Here is a 24,375-nt window from a genome sequence, read left to right as displayed (position 1 = left end):
ATATTATCAGCTGGCCGGATCAGCTGGTCGATACACGGTACAGAAACGTACCGTGTATCCCCAGCATCAAACGTCAGCCACATAGTATCATAAAAGTTCTAAATAAATCCAAATCAGATGGTCTTTATTGTCTTCCATTAGGCTCCAGCTCAGGAGAATTGTGTACACCAAGTTGACAGTTTTATAGAATGGCTGGATAGTGTACTGGTGTACTACTCAAGGGCACCACACTAACATATGAGACCAGGGTGGCACCACACTAACATACGAGACCAGGGTGGCACCACACTAACATATGAGACCAGGGTTAAAATCCTGGCTGAAGCAGATACCTAATCAGTTAGGAGTCCTAGGGCACGACACCGAAAAAAAGGCAAAGTAGCTTATCGAGCACGCTCTTAGTAGCTGCAGCTCTCAAGCGCTTTGAGTCCCACAGTAGAAAGACGCTATATTAATGTTTTTTGATCCAAAGTCCACAGCACACTAGTAGTTGAACATAAAATACAAAAGGCTGTGGAAGATGTGAGTGCTATGCAGGGGCATAACCCTTAATGTTCACAACCCTTCTCTTGCTTCCCCTTGGTGAACCACACAACATGGGAGTACTGTAAGGATTCCTCCTGTGGCGTGTTCTGTCCGTTGCGGTGGAGCTGCAAATGGACAGTTCTGGCTTGTCTGCCTGCATTCGGTTGTGCATCCGCAATGAGTCACATTGTCATTTGCAATTGCTCTGCAGTTCTGGGCAGCTCAGGATGCTGTCATCATTCCACCAATGGCTTACTACAGCTGAGCTGCGGCCAGATAGCCCTGTATTTCCTGCAGGCATGTTGTTACATAATACTGCATGTATTTCCTATGGAAGTCCTTTGCATTCACAACCAGCTAGCAAATGGTAATCAAGCCAGCTCAGGATTGAATGATTACCATTCAGCTGTGTGGAGATTTGTATGCTTGCATCCATTGGTCAATGCCAGCATAAAAGTCTGCCTTCCCTTTTAGACCTCGCCCATCATAGCGTTCATCTCTCTGAGTTGTCATTGGGTCTATGCTGTGAAAGTTGTTATTGTAAATTTATAATGCCTTGCTCTATATTGTCATGTCTGCTGGATGTTTGCTGACCTGCGGAGGCTCAGTGAAATCCTTCTGATCCTGATAGTTAGATTCTACCAGGACCACGTTGGTGATTGGTAGTATTCCTTCTTGCCTTGTTCTTGCGGACAAACGATAGCAGCGGTTGCCATTAGTTTGCTCCTACCTGTTAGTCTTGTCTATCTCAGTGTGAATGTCGCTATCGCTGAAATAGCGACTAGATTGGCTGAGCATTCCGTCTGTCTGTCTGTTGTCTGTCTTGTTAATTACCATTACATGTGCTTTAGCTAGTTCTTGATAAATATGTATGCAGACTTGCTAATATATATTTATCCATTAGTTGAGTCGTTTGTTATTTTCTTTATTTGAGCTACAGAGATTTTTCAGTTACTGTGTTAGCTAGTCAATTTAGCACGTTTCGGTAGGTTGGGCTTATCGTGACAACCCGTGCTTAGCTAGCATAGTTGTGTTGCTATTAGTTACGTTCTTTCCTGTAGTCTTGCCTATGTGGATGCTTGCTGGTGACTTTTGTTAGCCTGCTTGCTCTGCTTCTGTGGACATGACTGTGAGCTGCGGTTGCTACTAGTTACGCTCCAATCTATAGTCCTCTCTTGTATGTGTCTGAATGCTTGCTATCGCAAGAGGGTGGTCAGAAAAGTATGACCCTCAGCATTACAGGTACATTATACAAGGGTCATAAAACAAGTATGGCCCTCAGGGCTGGATTTCTGGAAAGACTACAAAGGCCCGGGCCTTGGGTGCGGCTGAAGCCCGAGGGGGCATCTGGATATGAAATAGAGGTTGGTACATATGAAAGAGAAGGCTGAAAATGGGGAGCATAACATGAAAACGGAAACTGATACCCAGGGGAGCTGTACATGAAACAGATGGCCTACAGTACATCAATATTTCACATGGAAGTATGGGTTACACATGGAAGTATGGGTTACACATGGAAGGGGTGCTACTGTACATGGAAGGGGTGCCACAACATACTTGGCTTAGGGGCGGAAAAAGTATAAAATCCGGCCTTGGTGGCCATCAGGATCTTCACACCCATAATATGTGTATCCTCAAAAACACTTGTTCTTGGGTTCAAGAGAAAGTGAAGGTTAGTAGTTGGGGCCCTCCCACAGCACTGGGCCCCCTCCAGTTGCAGGGTCTGCTCCCCCCTAGTTACGCCCCTGGTGCTATGTAAATACAAAATCATATTAAAAATAGTAAAGCCTAAACTATTCATTTAGACAGAGATATATGTAGTGTTTTACCCTCATAAGTGGGGATCCTAAAAAATAAGTGATCTAGCATAAAGAGTAACAGCAAAGAAAACTGTGTTTCTTTATATCTTCTTGTACATACTTCTTTCCTCAAATTCCTTTTATTGGACAGTTTATTCCAGATCTACTGTGCTCTAGAATGATCCAGAGCTACTCCAAATATAGAAAGTCTAGTCTTAGACACTCTAAGTAGATAACTGCCCAAAGAACACATTTCTATGACTCTGTATTTGGTGCTTTGAATCCAGTGTCACAGTAGACTTGTGACTCATCTCTGCCTATCAGTATGAAACTCTATTAGCACATGTACTATTGGTCAGGCAGGCTAACCATTACTTTAAAAAAAAAAGGTAAGTTCCTTTAATGTGCAATACAGTATGCAGTTTTCCACTATTTTCTGTGTAATTGTCTAGCAATAAAAGTACCTTACCTGATCCTCCAGAAATAGGATGTGATGAGAGAGCACATAATAGCTTTCAGTGCTGCAGTGCATCAGAAAGCCTTTTGTAGTAAAAGTCCCCATCTAGGCTCTTTCCATAAAGATTACAGACAGAACATTGGAAAACGCTGGACAAGCACTTTAGCTATCCATTAACCGCAGGAAAAGGAAATTGTTCAAGAAAGGACTATAAAATGAATATTACATACATAGGGACCTCTAGATTGAGTATGTCTGTGAATGTAAAAAGAGACTGGCAGGAAAGTAATTTAATGCCTGAACATTAATATTGGTGACTAATTTAATTTGATGTATCTGTATTGATATGCTGCGAATACAGCTGTCTCAATCTAATACGGTATAACCGTAGACTACTTAATTAAAGAAACCAGTGGTATACTGTAATATGGGTCTTGCTGTGATGTAGTGTAGTTCGCATACATTTACTGCTTAATTAATTTTTTTATGCAGTTTTAATGGAATGCATATTCCATTAACGAAATTTGACTGCATCAAAATATGCAAATTGACAGTCAGTGGTACCGGGTGTGGAGGAATTGGTAAAGGAAATTGATGAGATACAATATATGGAAGAGCTCTCTTATACCGCATTTGATAAGTATGAGATATAAAAAAAAAAAACATGGTCTTATTGTACATATTTCAGACACTCCGAAGACTTTATTAAGGTTTTTCAGGCCTAATGACCCATCTAGATGATATGTAGTAGGGGGGAAAATGGAGTTAATACAGATAGATGCCCTTTGACAAGTCTGTATTGTGCTTTTTGGCACTCGCCAGGCTTAGCACCATTAATTAAGGATCCATAGCTCCCGAAGTTGCGTCCAGAGGAAAAGAGGGGGGGGGGGGGTTGGGAAGGGGATGTTAAAATGAAAACTTTGGTGTGAACACTGTTTCAAACTAGAAGAGACTATTTCGCTCCACTCAAGAACAACTTGACAACTGTTAAGTGTAATGGTACAATATTATTGACCTAGTTATTATATGTGTTGCAAAAATGTACGAAATTTGACTATGGTTATATGTCATGTTTTTACTTCCATAGCAAGCATGTGGATTCTGTCTTCATGTATGTACAATTTTTATGGTGATTTGTTCATACCTTCTTTATAAATAAAGAATATATAAAAAAAAAATATGCCAATTGCCAATGAAATTGCAATGATGTTATATTTATTTTATTTATGTATTGTATTTATAAAGCGCCAACATATTACGCAGCACTGTAATAAATATAACAATAATAATAATAATCATGTTTACATTAACTGTAAATGGGATCTTATTGATTTAGGATAACTAATCATTCTGCAGTCTTGTGCTTTTTGGGGTCATTGCACCCCTAAGCAACCTGGTTTTTGACTTGATGCATAATTTCACCATGGTTATATGCAGGATCCACACTACCGCCTCTTCACTTCTCACTCAGAGACTGGAATTAGCCTGTGTGGCCTGGATTATATGGAATCCAGTATAGTGTTATGCATGGCGATGTGTGCAACACACACACTCATGTAAGGCAATGGCAACGGGCAATGTATGTATTGCAACAATACCATAACCATACATTGGCGAGCACTGCACATCCACTATGCATTACACTACACTACACCACTGACAGCCTAAGCCCTGGCTGTGTTGTTGGGGGTAAATCAGAGCACTCTCATGGCAGTGCACTCTTGATTAGCCCAGGCAATCATGACAAAGCTGTAGAAAAAAACAGCTTTGTCATTGTACATACATACATACCTCTCTCTGACCATCACCCAGCAATAACTCTGCGCCTGTAAAGAGGTAAAAATGCAAAAAAAAGTTAAAATAATTATTACATTAATATTTTTTAATTGTTACAATGCGTTCACTTTTTCCTTTTTTTTTATTTTTTTTCCAGGTTTAATCCAAGACCAAACTCATTTTGTACATTTTAGTGACCTGGTTTTGGTTTCAACACTGTACAAAGCATTCTCCTAAACCTACGACTGTAAGTGTGTCTATTCTATATAACCCTCATCCAGTCAAGATAAACCATCTCAGATAGGTTTTGTACCACTTCCAACTAGTGAGAGAATTTGATTCAGTTACTGATTACTGTTCCATTTCCCATACACTTAATCAGAATTGGGGTTTGTGGGCAACATGTGACCTAAGTAGACCTCTTTGCCTAATTCAAGTTTCTCTCACCAGGATACTGACAAGGACAAAAGTTTATTATATATAAGTTGTATACAATTATTTTATTTTGTTACAATTACATTACAGTTTAGGTAATTTAAAATATAGTGCTAGTTACAGGTTATAAGGTAAATTAAAGAAAGAAAGAGCAATAAAATCAATACACCACCAGATATTGCATCATCTGCTTCTCTTCTGTCCTGTGTCTTTCAGTCCAAGCTAAAAGAGGATCTGGGAAATCATGGATTTCCACGTGGCAGATCTGCCCATGGTTGAAGTCCTCTGGTCTACTAAAAGTGGACATACACCGACTCAAGCGACCCCCCCTCCTCATGTCCTACCTCACATTCCCATAGCCAGACTTGCACATTTACCTTAAATTGTAAACATAATCTGGGCACTAGAAACTTGCTTTTTCCGATCAACAAATTTTGAACTAAATTAGACCCAGGTACAATCCTTATAATAGAGTTTAAATGGCAATAAGCTTCATATAAATCATTGCCTTTTAGTTAATACACTGTGGCGGTACATGTGCTATACATTAAAGTGGATCCGAGATAAACGTACTCATTGGATGATTGTGTTCCTTTCATATAGTTTATAGGGCATTCCTCAAGCCAAATATTTTTTATTTTATTTTAATACTTTAATTCCCTATAATCTAAACAAGCCTCGCCCACAGCTGTCTGAGAGTGCCTTGACACTCAGACCCATGTAGCAAGGGCTTATGGGAGCTCAGTCTGGGCAGGGGGAGGAGGAAGTTACTAGCCAGAGATTTCAGAGGCAGAGGAGGAGGGGGCAGGGAAGTTTTCACAGGCTGACGGCTGGAGATGCAGAGCAGCTTGCCTGTGTGTAATGTGACCAACAGAACATGGCTGCTCTCATTGTATCACAAGAAGAAATAATCATAAACTGTTGAAGCTGTTTGCAGCTAGATTTGCTGTGTAAACTATCTAAACTTTAGATAACATATATAGACAAGTTACTTGTCATAGTTCGCTTTTTATCTCGAATCCAATTTAAACACACACTTTCACATCTAAATTCCACATGAATCTCAACCTCTGCTTAACTTTTAATGAGATCTTCTGTAAGGTAGTCATCTGACCCCTCATCAAATGAATGCCTTTGGACATTAAACAATATGGATAAAGTGACAAAAAGGACTTGAATCACTTTCCTCACTTACAGTCAACAGCTAAAACATTAGAGACATGGGCAAACAATCAGAGAGGTCCTGACCTTTATGCAAGGTACACACTGTAATGATGAGGTGAATGATTGACATCTACCTGAATCCAATATGTTACCACTTTGCCTGTGGTCAACTTGAGGCTAGTTTCACAATGTAAACCAGCGTAAACCACTGTAAACCACACAGTGCGCGCTTCCACTGCACCGCATCGCTCCACCAGAACTATGTGGTGTTCACTGTCTAGCCACCAGCCAAGCAGTAGGTGACGGGCGCTTGCGGTCACTTCCTGCTTCGGGGTATGCGGAAGTGCACGGAAGAGTATTGTAAAAATACGCCTCCGCATATGCACACCGCAACGTCGCATCGGTAATTGTTTTAAGATCCACGCATCACCATAGACTAACATGACTTCAGGGCCAACGCAGAAGTCGACACAGAAACCACGCGGTAAAGTAATTTTGGACCTGCGGCAGGGATGCGGAGAAAACGTCACTTCCGTCGCGCCGCGCTGTACAGCGAAAATATAAAAGTCTCCTTAGACTTTCATTGCCTGGCGGTGGGGTGTGGTAAAAATACCGCACCACACTGCCCCCCAGTGTGAAAGGGCCCTTAGATTAGATCTCATTAGAGATGTGAGCCAATATTCCTGTACCCGCTGGAGGTTTTGAACTGCTTGCTGCAGTACAAAGCTGTGGAGTCTTACGCTCATGCTAATCTTGCTCGCTCCATGGGTTCTGCCCCGCTTAATTGCCCTCCTTTTTGGCAGTTTTTCATTAAATTCAATGTGTGCCCAGCTTTTTAGCTATGAATGGCCTGATTGAGCCATAATCATCTGATGCCTGGATGTCATGTAACAGAAAAAATATTAATTAATCTTAATAGCCCGCTACTATATATCTTAGGGATCCCTTTCAGGCTACAGATTCCTTTTTAAAGACCGATAAAGCTAAAAGAGTGTTACCAATTCTAAGATTAAACTGAGAATATGTAGAGAGGATTCCTTTCACAATGTATACACAGCTGACTTCCTGTAAGAATATCAACAAAGTACACAGCAGTTAGCCTTTACTCCTACTTGAGAGAAAACTACAGCTTACTTTCAGTGAGGACATTTGTTTGACTATTAGTTTAATGTGACGTTCTAGTTGCTTGCTATTCCCGTTAATGTTTTATGTGAACAGTTTTGTAGGATCTGATTCTAGTGTTTGTAGTTTGTGTCACTGGCCCAGATAAAAAAAAATGTAGATTGCCTGTTCTGACTGAAGCCTACTCTAGTACTTGCAGGTACACTATATTCCAAGTGTGTAACTAAAACGACTTAAGGCAAAAGATTATCCTGACATAGGCATTTGGCAACAGGACTAGATATTGTTTTTACTTCAGGCTTCCTTTAAAGTACCCAAACACTGTAAAAGACTGTCCTACAGAATGTCGTTGTTAAAGCCTGCCATCTGCTCACAAATATTCAGACTGTGCATACCTCCTTCCAGTCTGAACAGCAGGATAAAACAATCCAAGTAACAGCAGAATTCCTACCCACACAAAACTGAAACTGACTCACTGTACACAGCTGTATCTGGTCATGTGATTAGAATTTCAAGACAAGCTTTTTTTTTTTTTTTTTTTACTAATACCAAATACCTAATTTCATACAAAAAGTTAACATATGAGCATTCTGAGTACTAAGCTGTAGATGATATTGTTAGATCTACTGTATGCCTGGAGATGGGCATTAAGGAAAAACAAGAAGCCGTTTATGAAGCATGTTCATTGTTATGAATTCCAAATGCATTCACCCATTCTGAAAAGACTCCCCCTGAATGTCTAGATGTCATCTAACTTTTGTGTTACATTCATCATAATTGATAATTAAAAGTTTTTTAAGTGGTGGCTGGATGGTATAATGGTTAAGGGCTCTGCCTCTGACACAGGAGACCAGGGTTCAAATCTCAGCTCTGCCTGTTCAGTAAGCCAGCACCTATTCAGTAGGAGACCTTTGGCAAGTGTCCCTAACACTGCTACTGCCTATAGAGCACGCCCTAGTGGCTGCTGCTCTGGTGCTTTGTCAGCCAGGAGAAAAGCACAATATAATATGTCTTAACATATACCACCCTGGTGTGTTTGTACCTTAGTAAATATTATAGTGGAACTATCTTTTTTTTCAGCTACAAACTCTTGATAAACCAACAACACAGCAAAGCAGGAACTAACCATAAAGGTAGCAAAAGAGAAGCATAATGTAGAATATATGCACAATATCACGACTGAGAGACTAAAGATTCCCTGTGATAAACAATACTTACCCTGCTGAAATTATCATTCATCCATTTAGAATGCTCCCTATTTGCATTGTGAATGTTTACTGCAAGGGTACATAAGATTCATTATGAATCTCTAAAAGTGCAGCAGTTTTGGTGCCATGGATTGTGGACATCGGTATCTTGTAGGCAGGGAGAAGTGAATCCTTCTTTGAGAAAGTCATTTGTAACCATTTATGAACATTCCAATATGTCCTTTTCAGAACCTTCATTTTACTGTTGAACATGACAGTGCTAGTCTTGTCCATTTTCAGTTCAAACGTTGGGCTTGATTCACTAAGACAAATAGCACACTGTAAGGATCCCTCCTGTAGCGTATTCTGTCCATTGCAGTGGAGCTGCAAACGGACAGTTCTGGCTTATCTGCTTATCTGCTTGCATTCGGTTGTGCATTTGCAATGGGTCTCATTGTCAGTTGCAATTGCTCTGCAGTTCTGGGCAGCTCAGGATGCTGTCATTATTCCACCAATTGCTTGTTGCAGCTGAGCTGTGGCCAGATAGCCCTGGATTTCCTGCATGCATGTTGTTACATAATTCTGCATGTATTTCTGATGGGGTCCTTTGCATTCACAGCCAGCTAGCAAATGGTAATCAAGCCAGCTCAGGATTGAGTGATTACCATTCAGCTGTGTGGACATTTGCATACCTGCGTCCATTGGCTGATGCCAGCATAAAAGTCTGCCTCCCATTTTATACCCCGCCCGTCATAGTGGTCAGTACGCTGATCGACTGGGCACCTTGTTACTCTGTATAGTTCTGTTAGTGTAGTTCTATGCGACCTTATTACTTGTGCTTTAGCTAGTTCTTGATAAATATATGTGCAGACTTGCTTCATTGTGTATTGCCTAGTTCCCTGCTTGATGGACGTTCGCTGCATCCACGGTGGATCAGTGAAGTCCATTATCCAGATAGCTTGGATTCTGCCATCACCACATTTGTGACTTGTAGTATTCCTGCTACTCTAGTTTCTGGGAACATAACTATAGGCTGCAGTTGCTATTAGTTTTTTCAGTTTTGCGTCCATCCCTATTTACAAGTTTATAATTTAAAAAATGGTCGTAATATACACTCTTCACATGCATAATTAAAAAGTTCAGACCCTTAGGTAACTATTTATGTTTTTGTTTTTTGTTTTTTTAATTTTAATTTTTTTTTCATTAAAAACTTTATTTGGGTAATTTTTGGTATGGGAAATAAACAGTTAATTTTAAATGTAACAATGTGTGTTTCTTGTACTAAAAAATGTATGTAGATGTAGTTTACTATTTGGCCACAAGATGGCCACAGTAAGGTTTTTTTTTCCAGTCCTCCTAGCTTCCCGGGAGCATATAGAGGACGGAAACTTTTTTTTTTTTCAGAAAGACCGCGGCCTCTGATGAGAAGCCGTTGGTTTTTCTGCTGGGGACTCGGATCAATTAACGGGAACCATGTTCCCATTGATTGATCCCTGGGCAAGCTCATGGTGAACCAGTACTCCTAGGCACATGTAAGGGGCTAAATAATCACAAACGCCTTCTGTTTTAAGAAGGCAAATTTCTGTTTTGCATAGCATACGGTATATCATACAGGAAGGAAGGAAACGTATTTGACAAAAGCACAACATTTTGGAAAACTGATCCATTTAAAATGCATTCCGATCTTCAAGCTGACAAGCGTGGACTGAGCCTTACTCCAATTCATCTGTCCAATCTTGTTTCAAATGGCCAAGACATATTCTGAGACTAAACTCTATAAGAGGTTCTGTAATTGTGATGTCTGTTGTTGTGGATGGAGTAACATCCGGATCCAACAAGATGCATGCAAATGTTGCTGGCTAGTTTACATAAATAATTCTTCTCAGGGCTTCTTAAAGGGACTCCGAGCAGCGCATAAAAACAAAATCTGAACTTACCTAATATGACACTATCTTCCTGAGAGTTGATGATTCTGCACAATTTTGTATCATCTGCAAAAATAGCAACATTGCTCACTACTGCATCTACTAGGTCATTAATAAATAAATTGAAGAGCACTGGACCCAGAACAGACCCCTGTGGGACCCCACTGCTAACAGTCTCCCATTTTGAGTACGATCCATTGACCACAACTCTTTGTTTTCTGTCCATTAGCCAGTTCCCTATCCATGAACACAGACTCTTCCCCAGTCCTTGCATCCTCAACTTTTGCACCAGACTTTTGTGGGGAACAGTGTCGAAGGCCTTTGCAAAGTCCAAGTATATCACATCTACAGCATTCCCAATATCCATATTAGCATTCACTACCTCATAAAAGCTGAGCATGTTAGTCAAACAGGACCTGTCTTTAGTAAACCCATGTTGATGCTGAGAAATAAAATTATTTTCTACTATGAAGTCATGTATAGTATCTCTTAGTAACCCCTCAAATAGTTTGCATACAACTGATGTTAAACTTACAGGTCTATAATTTCCTGGATCAGATTTTTTGCCCTTCTTAAATAATGGGAAAACGTGGGCTGTACGCCAATCCACTGGGACTCTGCCAGTTGCAAGAGAGTCACAAAAGATAAGATAAAGGGGTTTATCTATAACTGAACTTAATTCCCTTAGGACCCGAGGATGCATGCTATCCGGGCCAGGTGCCTTGTCTATTTTTAATTTATTTAGTCTTGCCTTCACTTCTTCCTGCGTTAAGTATTTAATATTACAGTTAGAAGATTGAGACTCTTCCGCCTCTGTAGTTTGCAACAGTGCTGTTTCTTTTGTGAAGACAGAAGCAAAGAAAGCATTTAATAACTCTGCCTTACCTTGGTCATCCACCATTGAGTTCCCATCCTCATCCTTTAGGAGTCCTATACAGTCAACCTTTCTTTTTTTAGAGTTAATGTACTTGTAAAACTTTTTTGGGTTAGATTTGATATCCTTAGCGATTTGTTTTTCAGCTTCAATCTTTGCCTGCCTAATTTCTTTTTTACAATTTTTATTGCACTCCTTATAATTGCTTAGTGCAGCCTCGGTCCCCTCCTGTTTTAAGACCTTATAGGCATTCTTTTTCCTCTTCATTTTATCTTTAACCTTTCTATTCATCCATAGAGGCCTTTTTTATTCCTAGACATTTTGTTTCCATATGGGATATACATACTACAGTATTGATTGAGTATAAGTTTAAAAGCTTGCCATTTCCCTTCAGTGTCTTCCCCTTGTAGTACATTATCCCAATTCACCAAACTTAGTGCCTGCCTAATTTGAGTGAACTTTGCTTTTCTAAAATTCATAGTTTTAGTGGTCCCGCTGCCCCGTGGCCTATCAGTCACCAGATCAAACGTTATCATGTTGTGATCACTATTTCCCAAATGTTCTTGAACCTGCACATTTGATACATTATCTGGTCTATTAGAAATGATCAGATCCAGTAACGCATTCCCCCTAGTTGGTTCAGTTACCATTTGAGTCAAGTAATTGTCCTGTAGTGCTGCCAGAAATCTGCTGCTTTTACCAGAATGGGTAGCCTCAATACTCCAGTCAATGTCTGGAAAGTTGAAGTCGCCCATAATTATGACCTCATTTTTACCTGCAGCTTTTTCAATCTGCTGTAGTAATCGCAGTTCTGCAGCTTCATTAATAAGAGGTGGCCTGTAGCATACCCCAATAAGCAATTGGCAACTTTTATTTCCACCATGAATATTTACCCAAACGGACTCCACATCTTCGCAATCTTCCTCCATCTCATCGTTGAGGACAGCTGTAAGAGAATTCTTAACAAAGAGACAAACCCCTCCACCTTTTTTCCCTGTTCTATCCCTCCTAAACACATTGTATCCTTTTAAATTAGCTATCCAGTCATGGCTTTCATCCATCCATGTCTCGGTTATTCCCACAATGTCATAGCCTTTGTCATTCAGAATTAACTCTAGTTCGTCTATTTTATTTGCAAGGCTCCGAGCATTGGTTACCATGCACTTTATATTTTTACCACCACATTTACCAATTTTGTTTACATGAAATTGGCTACTTGAATTTTTACCAACCTCCTTAATCTTTACACTGTCCCCACCCCCCTCTCCACCCTCCATAATGATAGGTTCCCACTGTCTTTTTACCTCATCTTGTCTACGTATTGAGACTTTATCCTCCCGCCTCCCCCCAGATCCTAGTTTAAAATCTCCTCCAACCGTTTAGCCATCTTCTCCCCCAATGCAGCTGCACCCTCCCCATTAAGGTGCAGCCCATCCCTGCTGTAGAACCTGTAGCCGACTGCAAAGTCTGCCCAGTTCTCCAGGAACGCAAACCCTTCCTTTCTACACCAATTTCTCAGCCACTTATTTAACTCCCTAAGCTCCCTCTGTCTCTCAGATGTAGCAAAAAGTAATTTATGATCCATATATATTTCCGCACAGACAGTTGTGAAAATTTTGAACACAAGCAACAATATTCATTGCTTCCTTTCAATTTGTGTGTATAGTTCCCTTCTGTGGATGTTATTGTTTTGAAGCAAAATGTATTGGCATTTGGAAAAATAAGACCCAAGAACGACATCAACACCATAAGGAGATGCTTCAAGCCATAAATAGCTATCAGTAATGCAACTGCAGAAGAAGGTCAGCACCGGCCTAGTCTGTGCAGGTTATGGATCCAGTAAATAACGTGAGGGGAAATTATACCTAATACACCTAAGATGGTACATTAAATTGCACCAGTGAGAATAACAATACAGGTCCTTCTCAAAAAATTTGCATATTGTGATAAAGTTCATTATTTTCTATAATGTACTGATAAACATTAGACTTTCATATATTTTAGATTCAATACACACAACTGAAGTAGTTCAAGACTTTTATTGTTTTAATATTGATGATTTTGGCATACAGCTCATGAAAACCCCAAATTCCTATCTCAAAAAATTAACATATTTCATCCGACCAATAAAAGAAAAGTGTTTTTAAAACAAAAAAAAGTCAACCTTCAAATAATTATGTTCAGTTAGGCACTCAATACTTGGTCGGGAATCCTTTTACAGAAATGACTGCTTCAATGCGGCGTGGCATGCAGGCAATCAGCCTGTGGCACTGCTCAGGTGTTATGGAGGCCCAGGATGCTTCGATAGTGGCCTTAAGCTCATCCAGAGTGTTGGGTCTTGCGTCTCTCAACTTTCTCTTCACAATATCCCACAGATTCTCTATGGGGTTCAGGTCAGGAGAGTTGGCAGGCCAATTGAGCACAGTAATACCATGGTCAGTAAACCATTTACCAGTGGTTTTGGCACTGTGAGCAGGTGCCAGGTCATGCTGAAAAATGAAATCTTCATCTCCATAAAGCTTTTCAGCAGATGGAAGCATGAAGTGTTCGAAAATCTCCTGATAGCTAGCTGCATTGACCCTGCCCTTGATAAAACACAGTGGACCAACACCAGCAGCTGACATGTGGGTACTTGACACTGGACTTCAGGCATTTTGGCATTTCCCTCTCCCCAGTCTTCCTCCAGACTCTGGCACCTTGATTTCCGAATGACATGCAAAAGTTGCTTTCATCCGAAAAAAGTACTTTGGACCACTGAGCAACAGTCCAGTGCTGCTTCTCTGTAGCCCAGGTCAGGCGCTTCTACCGCTGTTTCTGGTTCAAAAGTGGCTTGACCTGGGGAATGCGGCACCTGTAGCCCATTTCCTGCACACGCCTGTACACAGTGGCTCTGGATGTTTCTACTCCAGACTCAGTCCACTGCTTCCACAGGTCCCCCAAGGTCTGGAATCAGTCCTTCTCCACAATCTTCCTCGTTGTGCAGCGTTTTCTGCCACACTTTTTCCTTCCCACAGACTTCCCACTGAGGTGCCTTGATACAGCACTCTGGGAACAGCCTATTCGTTCAGAAATTTCTTTCTGTGTCTTACCCTCTTGCTTGAGGGTGTTAGTGATGGCCTTCTGGACAGCAGTCAGGTCGGCAGTCTTATCCATGATTGCGGTTTTGAGTAATGAACCAGGCTGGGAGTTTTTAAAAGCCTCAGGAATCTTTTGCAGGTGTTTAGAGTTAATTAGTTGATTCAGATGATTAGGTTAATAGCTCGTTTAGAGAACCTTTTCATGATATGCTAATTTTTTTGAGATAGCAATTTTGGGTTTTCATGAGCTGTATGCCAAAATCATCAATATTAAAACAATAAAAGGCTTGAACTACTTCACTTGTGTGTAATGAATAGAGGCCTGTGCGGGTCCATTTTTTCATACCCGCACCCGACCCGCACCCACGACCCGCTACCCGCACCCGACCCGTGACCCGCTTTCTGGTGAATTTGCTACCCGCACCCGACCCGCGACCCGCTTTTTTACATTTTCTTCTAAAGTACACATTTAACGTAACGTTGGGGAGCTGTAAAGTTAATAAAACCTATTTTTATACACAAACCAAAGCTAAAGAAGGTTTACATGCTTGCTTTCACTACCCGCGACCCGCACCCGCAGACCGCTACCCGCAACCCTCCCCGCACCCGCAACTCGCTACCCGCACTCGCAGCTTAAATCAATTTGGGTACCCGAACCCGATCCTCATTTCGCGTTACTTACGGGTACCCGACCCGCGGGTACCCGACCCGCTGCAGGCCTCTAGTAATGAATCTAAAATATATGAAAGTCTAATGTTTATCAGTACATTACAGAAAATAATGAACTTTATCACAATATGCTAATTTTTCGAGAAGGACCTGTAAATGGTCAGATTGTATTAAAGGGGTTCTGTGGAGTCATTCAATATACATAAGCAGACACCTACCTGGGGCTTCTATCAGTCCCCTGTTGCTGTTATGTCCCACGCAGTCCTCCTCCGATTACTCGCTTCCCGCCACCGGAATCGGGCAATTATTAGTCAAACAAGACGAATAATGCGCGGTCCCGTTCGTGTCTCCGGTAGCTTACTGCACAGACGCAGTACGGCTGCGCATTCGCAGATGCGTTACACGCGTAAACAGACCGGGACAAGCGACGGGGAACCAGTGATCGGAGGTGGATGGCGCGGGACATTACAGCTACAGGGGGCTGATAGAAGTCCCAGGTAAGTGTCTGTTTATACTTATTGAATGACTCCACAGAACCCTTTTAAGGCACGCACCCCACAAAAATAGTTTATAGTATTTAAAAATAATTTAAACAAAAATGGTGAGGAGCTGCACTACAGTAATGTTAATATTACATTATTACAATATTAATATTGTAATATTAACAAGCTGACACATCATTGCATTCCAACGGTTCTGGAAGCGTGTTTAGTTAGCAGGGGCAACAAAGGGATGATTTGCATATTCAGTAGTGAGGCATTGTGGGAGACCTCAGAGCTCATGCCAACCTGAATAATTGCAAACACCTTCTGTTTTAAGAAGGCAAACTTTGCGTAGCATTTTAGTAAATAGGTTTTTTAGTCTCTTTCAGCACCTTACACACTCCTTGGAGTTCTGGTTCACTACCAGCTTGCTGGGCAATCTGCAACTACAGTAATGTGGGATAATACATACAAAAAATGACACAAAAGCAGGATTACAATAACGGTTTAGGAAAAAGTTGTATTACCACACACATAGCACTGAATTCTGCAAAATGCAGCATTACCGAAGTGTGTTTAGGTCCTAAAGAAAGGATTAATGTATTGATAATTGTAGTACAGAAGGGATTACTGTACTATGTTTGGCATAGAAGGGAAGAGGGTTTGAAGTAGACACCTAACAAGAAGTGAGGTTAGGGTTGGGCTATATAGAAAGTCACATGCGCAACCACACAAAAATCCTCATATGAGGGTTACTCATTTGACGCTGATTTCATTCACCCAATTAAATCATGCTATAATAATAACAACTGTGCTGGCTTTTTTAGATGTTCTTTAGCTAAGACCAATCTATCCTTTCTGTTCTTGGGGCATATGAGTGTCTTTCACCTTGCACTGCACCCACTGTATTTACTTTCATAAAGTCTGCTCTTTCTGGTAGAGTTGGATATCGATATGCCTACCCCCTGTCATGTGTTGTTCACATGATTGGCTCTTGTGAAGGGGTTTCTCTTCACCATGCAAATTAATTTGCGATCATCCACCACTGTTGTCTTCCGTGGACGTCTCAGGGCCTGAGCTCACTCATGCAGTTGTGTCCACTTTTCAGTTACACATCAATGTTACAGATGCAGAAAAGCGGACAGAAGCGGACACAACTGCGTTAGTGGGCTCAGGCCCTTAGTCTTTTTGTGTTGCTGAATTCAGCAGTGCTTGACTTCTTTCTCAGGATGTACCAAACTCTAGATTTGCCAATCTGAAAACTGTAGCAATTTCACGGATGGGTGTTTTCTGTTTTCTCAGCTTAAAGAGAACCCGAGGTGTGTTTAAAGAATGTTATCTGCATACAGAGGCTGGATCTGCCTATAGAGCCCAGCCTCTGTTGCTATCCCAAACCCCACTAAGGCCCCCCTGCACTCTGCAATCCCTCATAAATCACAGCTGTGCTGTGAGGCTGTGTTTACATCTGTAGTGTCAGTCTCAGCTGCTCCCCCGCCTCCTACATAGCTCCGGTCCCTGCCCCCGTCCCTTCCCTCCAATCAGCAGGGAGGGAAGGGATGCAGACGGGGACTGGAATTCTGCAGGAGGCGGGGAGAGCAGCAGACTGACACTATAGAGATAAACACAGCCAGCTCTGACAAGCTGTTTGTCAGCAGCGTGGCTGTGATTTATGAGGGATTGCAGAGTGCAGGGGGACCTTAGGGGGGTTTGGGATAGCAACAGAGGCTGGGCTGTAAAGGCAGATCCAGCCTCTGTATGCAGATAATATTCTTCAAACCCACCTTGGGTTCTCTTTAAGGATGGCTTTTTTCACCTGTCTATGAAATAGCCTTTGAGTCAATTGTCCAATTACTTTTGAGTCCCTGAAATGACGGGATTGTGTTAAAAATGCTTTAGTTGCCTCACATTGTTTATGCAATCGTTTTGTTTTGTTTTTTTAAACAGATTTTATTGAGTTTTCCGTTTTGTTTAACAATGCCAATAAATCATTTGGAAGCACCTTAGAAAAAAAATTAACAACCAAGTAGATGATCTACTCCATTTCAACACAGCGGATGTATAACAAGAAGGATAATAGTAGAATCTTCATTTTACAATGCATCACACTGGCAAATCAAGGAGGACATCCATAAACAAAATAAGATAATACAGAGGCGCCAACAGAATAAAAATGAGACTGTTTAAAAACAATAAAATAAGGGGGTAAGGGTGGACTTACCTCCCCAATGTTCAAAACACAACCACTGTGATTAATGTATCAAAACATTTAATCCGTACTCCAAGATAAACCAAGATAAGAGTTTATCTTGGAGTACGGATTAAATGTTTTGATACATTAATCACAGTGGTTGTGTTTTGAACATTGGGGAGGTAAGTCCACCCTTACCCCCTTATTTTATTGTTTTTAAACAGTCTCATTTTTATTCTGTTGGCGCCTCTGTATTATCTTACATTGTTATCCACCTGGTGGATGGGTGTGCATACCCTTTTTTTCTTCCTGCTACGGAGAGCGACTTCTTAACCTGAGTGGGGACAGGTCTAATATCCCCTTACGTGCTAATAGTGGTTGCCTGGCCCGGCAACCCATGTTTGTGAGTATATCTCCTACTCTTTATTTATTATCAGATATCACCAATAATACACTATTGGGGGCTCCCGTCTCTACTTTTTGTTTCCTTACATATCCATAAACAAAAACCATTTAACCCCATTTCCCACCCCAATCTCCCCCCTCCCCTGTCATCTCTGGTTTACTTGGCTAGAAAAAGCCAAACTTTTAAGTCACCTCTAATTTACCTAACGTACCCGTCAACTGTTCTGTTAAGTACAACTTTGTATCTTTAAAAAGGGACACTATTTCAACTATTTCTCTTTTGGAGAAAGACCTCAGAATACATTGTCTCCAGGTTTTGAAGAACCTTTTTGTTTTGTTTTTATCCTTATGTGTTATACTTCCACCCTGTCCAATCTAAAGAGTTGAATGAGTTCTTCCTTGGCATCACATTCCGTAGGAGCACTAAGATAAATCTATTTATTAAAAATCACCTTGCGGGCGGCTATTATTACTAAGTGTGCTTATTTGGATATATTGCCAGCTGCCGACGGAGTCCCCTAAGAGGAAGTATTTGGTGGAGTATAATGGAATAACATCAATAACGGATTAATATCCAGTTTGATTTTACATGCTAAGTGAATGTAGTGGGCAGCTTTAACCCAAAATGCTGAGATTATGGGACACGACCATAAACAGTGGAACAAATCAGCATCTGGAAGGGTACATTTAGGGCATACTGGAGAATATTGAGGAGGGGGATTTTTGTATTTTACATTGAATGCTTATTTGGCTCTGTGGGTGAGCTTGAGCTGGGATTCTCTCCAGTTTTCTCCTGAAATTAGTTTGTGAGATATCTGATACCCTTCAATAATTTTTTCTCTATATATTCCCCAGGGATGTCCCTCGACCAGTGTGTCAGGTTATTTAAAGCTTTATGAAAAGGGGAGGTTGCGCATCCCTAAAAACATGCTGCAATTGACTGGTTAATCGCTCAGGCATGCACCACCTCTATTGGGCTGAAAATGCATGCCCTGCGTCCAAACCAAATGCTACATTTATTATACTATGGAGGAACTTTGGCTTCCACTATAGTTTGCATGCTAAGTATAATATACTGGACACTTGCGCCACGGTGAGGCAGACCTCCGGGCAAGTGGCCTAACCTAAATTAAAAACAACATATGTATATCCTTGGGAGCAGCTAAGCAAAAATATGTAACTTCCTTTTTAGTGGACAGCGAGGAGAGGGCCAGCGCATACCACAAAGGCTGCATCTGAAATGACCAACAGCTCACATGTGCAGCACCTTTAATAAGCTTTCTGCACACTTCGCATTCAATTCAGATGCAAATCATATGCATAACTACTATTACTTACTATGCAAATGGGAAACTCAGGAATACAGGCTGGGAGCAGCTAACCTGGTAGTTACATACTAGCAAAATTATGAAAAGGGGGGGGGGGGGGTTTGCACATCCCTAAAAACATGCTGCAATTGACTGGTTAATCGCTCAGGCATGCACCACCTCTTTTGGGCTGAAAATGCTATGGAGGAACTTTTCATAATTTTGCTAGTATGTAACTTCCAGGTTAGCTGCTCCCAGCCCGTATGCCTAAGTTTCCTGTTTGCATGGTAAGTAATAATAGTTATGCATATGTGTAACGATCTGTGTCAGCAAGAGGCAGAATCTGATTATTAGGTGATCTGCAGTATCACCTATAATGCAGATACATACCTGATTATAAGGTGATCTGCAGAATCATCCTAGAATGCTGGTATATCAGAAGCTGCCATGACAACAAATACAGAAGGAGTAACAGGTGTAGCCACACACAGGAGGTATATGATAAATAGTGCTTGGTGTAACAGTGATACTTGATAGCTCACCAGAGGAGCTGGTGAATACTATCAGTATAGCGACTCTCACCAGAGGACCTGGAGGATGTTATCAGTACCGTAGCCCTCACCAGAGGAGCTGGTGAACACTCTCAGTACAGAAGCCTATCACCAGAGGAGCTGGTGAATGATAACAATACAGTATTTCTCACCAGAGGAGCTGGCGGAGACTATCAATACAGTAGTCCTCACCAGAGGAGCTGGTGGGCACTAACAATAAAGAACCTCACCAGTGACAAGGGCTCACTGGTGAGTAGAGTAGTCAGACAGATCGGTTTGGCAACAGACAGGAGGATACAGTACAGAATCGGCAGGCAAGAGGATAAAGGTATTTCAGGCAGTGTTAGCAACAGGATCAGATGGCTATAGTACAGAAACGTTAAACGAAAGGGAAGTCAGAAGAGAGCCAGAGTCATACACAAGTATCAAGCAATATATCAAATAACAATAATAAATCCTAGTCTGTGTGAAATCCCCGGTTTCCTCCCGGATCAAAGCACACCGGATCTATCTAAGGGTCTGAGTGCTAACACGTAGCATTTGCAACAGCAGACAAAGAAAGACTGAATCCTCCGGGCTTAAGAGCCCGAGGACACCTCGCAGCACGCCCCCCTGCGTTCAGCCAATCAGCGGCGACGGACGCATGGCGTGACGTCAGCCGACCTGTAGGTCAGCTGAGCCGCCTTCTCGCCGCATAAAGGCTGTGATGGTGCGCGCGCGCACGCGTCACAACAACCCTATGGGCAGCAGACAAACCCGTCCTCGGCGTACTAGACGCCGGAGGCACGGGTGACACAGTAGGCAACGGAATGGAGGCAGCTGCGGAGGATGCCAGACTACCCGCAGCTGCTTCCTCCATGTTCCCTACAGACACACTGGGCAGCGGAATGGAGGCAGCTGCGGAGAACGCCAGACTACCCGCAGCTGCTTCCTCCATGTTCCCTACAGACACACTGGGCAGCGGAATGGAGGCAGCTGCGGAGAACGCCAGACTACCCGCAGCTGCTTCCTCCATGTTCCCTACAGACACACTGGGCAGCGGAATGGAGGCAGCTGCGGAGAACGCCAGACTACCCGCAGCTGCTTCCTCCATGTTCCCTACAGACACACTGGGCAGCGGAATGGAGGCAGCTGCGGAGAACGCCAGACTACCCGCAGCTGCTTCCTCCATGTTCCCTACAGACACACTGGGCAGCGGAATGGAGGCAGCTGCGGAGAACGCCAGACTACCCGCAGCTGCTTCCTCCATGTTCCCTACAGACACACTGGGCAGCGGAATGGAGGCAGCTGCGGAGAACGCCAGACTACCCGCAGCTGCTTCCTCCATGTTCCTTAGAATATGATTTGCATCTGAATTGAATGCGAAATGTGTGCAGATAGCCTATTAGAGGTGCTGCACATGTGAGCTGTTGGCCATTTCAGATGCAGCCTTTGTGGTATGCGCTGGCCCTCTCCTCGCTATTTAAATCTTTAGTTGAATACGGATTTGTTGGAGGTTGGATTGTATTGAGGATAGGGACAGTTTGCTAGTGTGAGGAGAAAGAAATTTATCAAAATCGTTCAATGAAAATATAATTGGAGGCTTTCCTCCCTCATCTCGGACATATGATTGTAATTGTCCATAATACTAAATAAGAAATGATGTTTGGGGATATTATATTTAGACTGGGCTTCTAGAAAAGTCATTAGCCTACCCTCTCTTAGGTCAATAAGGATCCCAAGTCTCTTTATCCCTTTCTTGGCGTGGATCGGTCGGCAAGCAGTTAAAGAGAAACCGTGACCAAGGATTGAACTTCATCCCAAACAGTAGCTGATAACACCTTTCCCATGAGAAATCTTTTCCTTTTCTCAAATGGATCATAGGGGGGGGGGGGGGGTCTGTATGGCTGATATTGTGGTTCTGACATCACACTGTGGGAGCCTTGTTGCATTGTGGGAAATAACACTGTTTCCAACTGCCAAAAAAGCAAGCAGCATCTCCTTCCACTGACATCACCTGCCAGCAGTAAAAATGTCACCATGTGATAAATGTCAGAATGTAAATCAGGGAGAGGAAAGATTTTACAATGGGCAAACACTGACTAAATCATTTATACATAGTTATTGTAAAAATTAAGCACTTTTTTACTACATTATGTTCACTGGAGTTCCTCTTTAATACAGAGCCTGCATGCAGCGAGTTAGAATAATGCAATCCACTACTGTGAACAAGCCTATAGAACTGTATGGGCAGTGAGATGACGTGCAGAATTATTTTGCAATGCAAATGAGCACTGTGAACAGCGCCTCAGTGTAATATATCGTATGGGAAAAGGTAATCATCTCACTACAGGATTAATATTTTTATTTGGAAAAAAATCAACCTTGGCACAGATTACGATGATATTATATTATAAAAAGTATTTAGAGAAAAAAAGGAACGAAAACCATAGCCTGCATGTATGCACAGGTGATTTTCATGGCACAAGTCTGGAACACTTGGATGCTTGTTTAACAACGGAACATAATAATCACCAGCAAATGGTCTTCTCCAGTATGTAAATTTACCATGAGGCCATAACAGGGATGTTATACAAATTATCACAGTCTGTTCAGCTAAGAAAACACTGCATGATGTATTATTTCCTGTCTTATCAATGGCTGGCTTTAGGATGTTTGCTTTGTGAAGTGCACAAATAACAGACATTAAATAAGATATTTAATCAACTAAACAGGTAGAACGTATTTTTAAGGCCAGTAGAAAGCAGTGGATTTGGTGACAGGTTGGTAAAAAAATATTTGATTTATTCTGACTGATCAAAATTATTTTTGCTCATAGAGATATAATTTTAGCCAGACTTTTATTATGAAATATGTTTTAATTGTATTCTGCAGATAAGATTCGAGCAAAACAGAAAAGCTTACCACAAAATATACATTGTCACCACTTATTGACCTAGCGTCTACAATACAGTTGAATCCTTTTTTGTAAACTTCAAGGCAGAGCTAGGACAAGTTCCTCCAGCACCCACGGCTGAGATTCCAAAGTGTGCTTCTCCATCCCTCCCACCCCAGCCGTCACACACTGATTACTATTAGACTAAGAGGCGCCCCAGGGCCCCCAAAACTTAATCTCTAGTTATCTGGCTTGCAGTCACTGCCATGTATCCCCTTTTCTTATTTCACTCTGCTTCACACACAATCGAGGAGTGAAAGCTGAGTGAGTTGTGCGCCCCCTCCTACTCTACGCCCTGAAGCTGGAGCCTCTCTCGCCTCTGCCTCGGCCCAGCCCTGCTCCAAGGGCGTGGGCAAAGTGGTTTACTATATTGGAAGTTTACTATATCAGAAATGATGTACTCAAGTAAAATACTGTACTGTATCTTAATTCAATCAATAATTGGGAGTCATTTTTTTCCTTTTCAATGCTTCAGCAAGGGAGCACAGACAATGTTTAACCTACAGTAGATCAAAATACACAGTGCTCATTGCTCAATATGCAGGGATTTGCATGCAAAAATCCGCAACAGCTTGCACAGGAAGTGTAGGTCTTACCAGTTAATGCAGGTACAGTACTTTTAGTGTGCTCCTCTGTCTACATTTCTGTGCAGCCTGCAAACCAGTGGTGCTCACCGCCAGGTCGTGATAACGCTTACGCGTGGATTCACGACCATTTTGACGCATTCCGCCTCGGACACGCTAAGCCGTGAATAGATTTTCAACCACGAAAATCTGCTTCGGCTACGCGTGAATGCGGACAGAAATCCGCATTCACGCTCGTGAAACCCAGCGCTGAAGTCGTGGTTTGCGGAAATGCGTCAAACTATGCGGAAGTGACACATTGCAGGCCAATCAGAGTGCCCCAGCCAGGCCCTAGCAACCAATCACAGGAGGGGAGCTATGCCCTCCCCTCCTGAATATAAAGCGGCGGCCATGATGGAAAAGCTCTGTCCTTGCTAGACTGTGGTGCTGAGAGGATTATCTCCAGGCCATTGTTGTTTGAGCAAGTGCATTTATTGTGTTAAAAACAAAGCGTTTTTTTTGCTAACACTGCTCTTATACTGTACACAGTTAGCTAGTCAGTGAGTGATTGCTGTAGTTAGTTGTAGTCAGTGTAGTGTAGTGGGAGTGTGGGAGTCTAGTGATTATTTAACTGTGTGTAGTGCTGTGCAGGCAGGTTCAGTGCTGCAGTGTAGTGGGAGTGGGGATTATCTGTGTGTAGAGTGCAGGCAGGCAGGTTAGTGCAGCTGCAGTGTTCATTTGTATATTCCAGTGACAGTTATACACTTGTACTATTTGCAGGCAGCCAGTCACACCGCCGGCGCCGCCACTCTCTGCCAGCGCTGTTCATTCATTCTGTCAGTGACCTTGTGCCGTGCCCAGTGCCCACTGCTCGCTCGCTGGCATATGAGCATCTCATTACACAGTGTGACATCCTTGTGTGCCCACTGCA

The 24,375-nt window shown here is 42.1% G+C and overlaps 1 long non-coding RNA gene across 1 annotated transcript in view; it reads left to right on the top strand.

Annotated features, from left to right (window-relative positions):
- LOC137544553 (uncharacterized) overlaps positions 1-24,375 on the top strand; it is a 122,530-nt gene that overhangs the window by 1,463 nt on the left and 96,692 nt on the right. Inside the window, exon 2 of the long non-coding RNA XR_011025909.1 lies at positions 4,718-4,807. This is a non-coding gene — a long non-coding RNA (uncharacterized lncRNA). The remainder of the gene's footprint in view (positions 1-4,717; positions 4,808-24,375) is intronic.

This window comes from Hyperolius riggenbachi, chromosome 2, assembly GCF_040937935.1.
Source record: "Hyperolius riggenbachi isolate aHypRig1 chromosome 2, aHypRig1.pri, whole genome shotgun sequence".
In the NCBI taxonomy this organism is placed as follows: domain Eukaryota; kingdom Metazoa; phylum Chordata; class Amphibia; order Anura; family Hyperoliidae; genus Hyperolius; species Hyperolius riggenbachi.
Note: the sequence above shows the minus strand (reverse complement) of the source record. Positions and strands in the feature narration are given on the sequence as shown.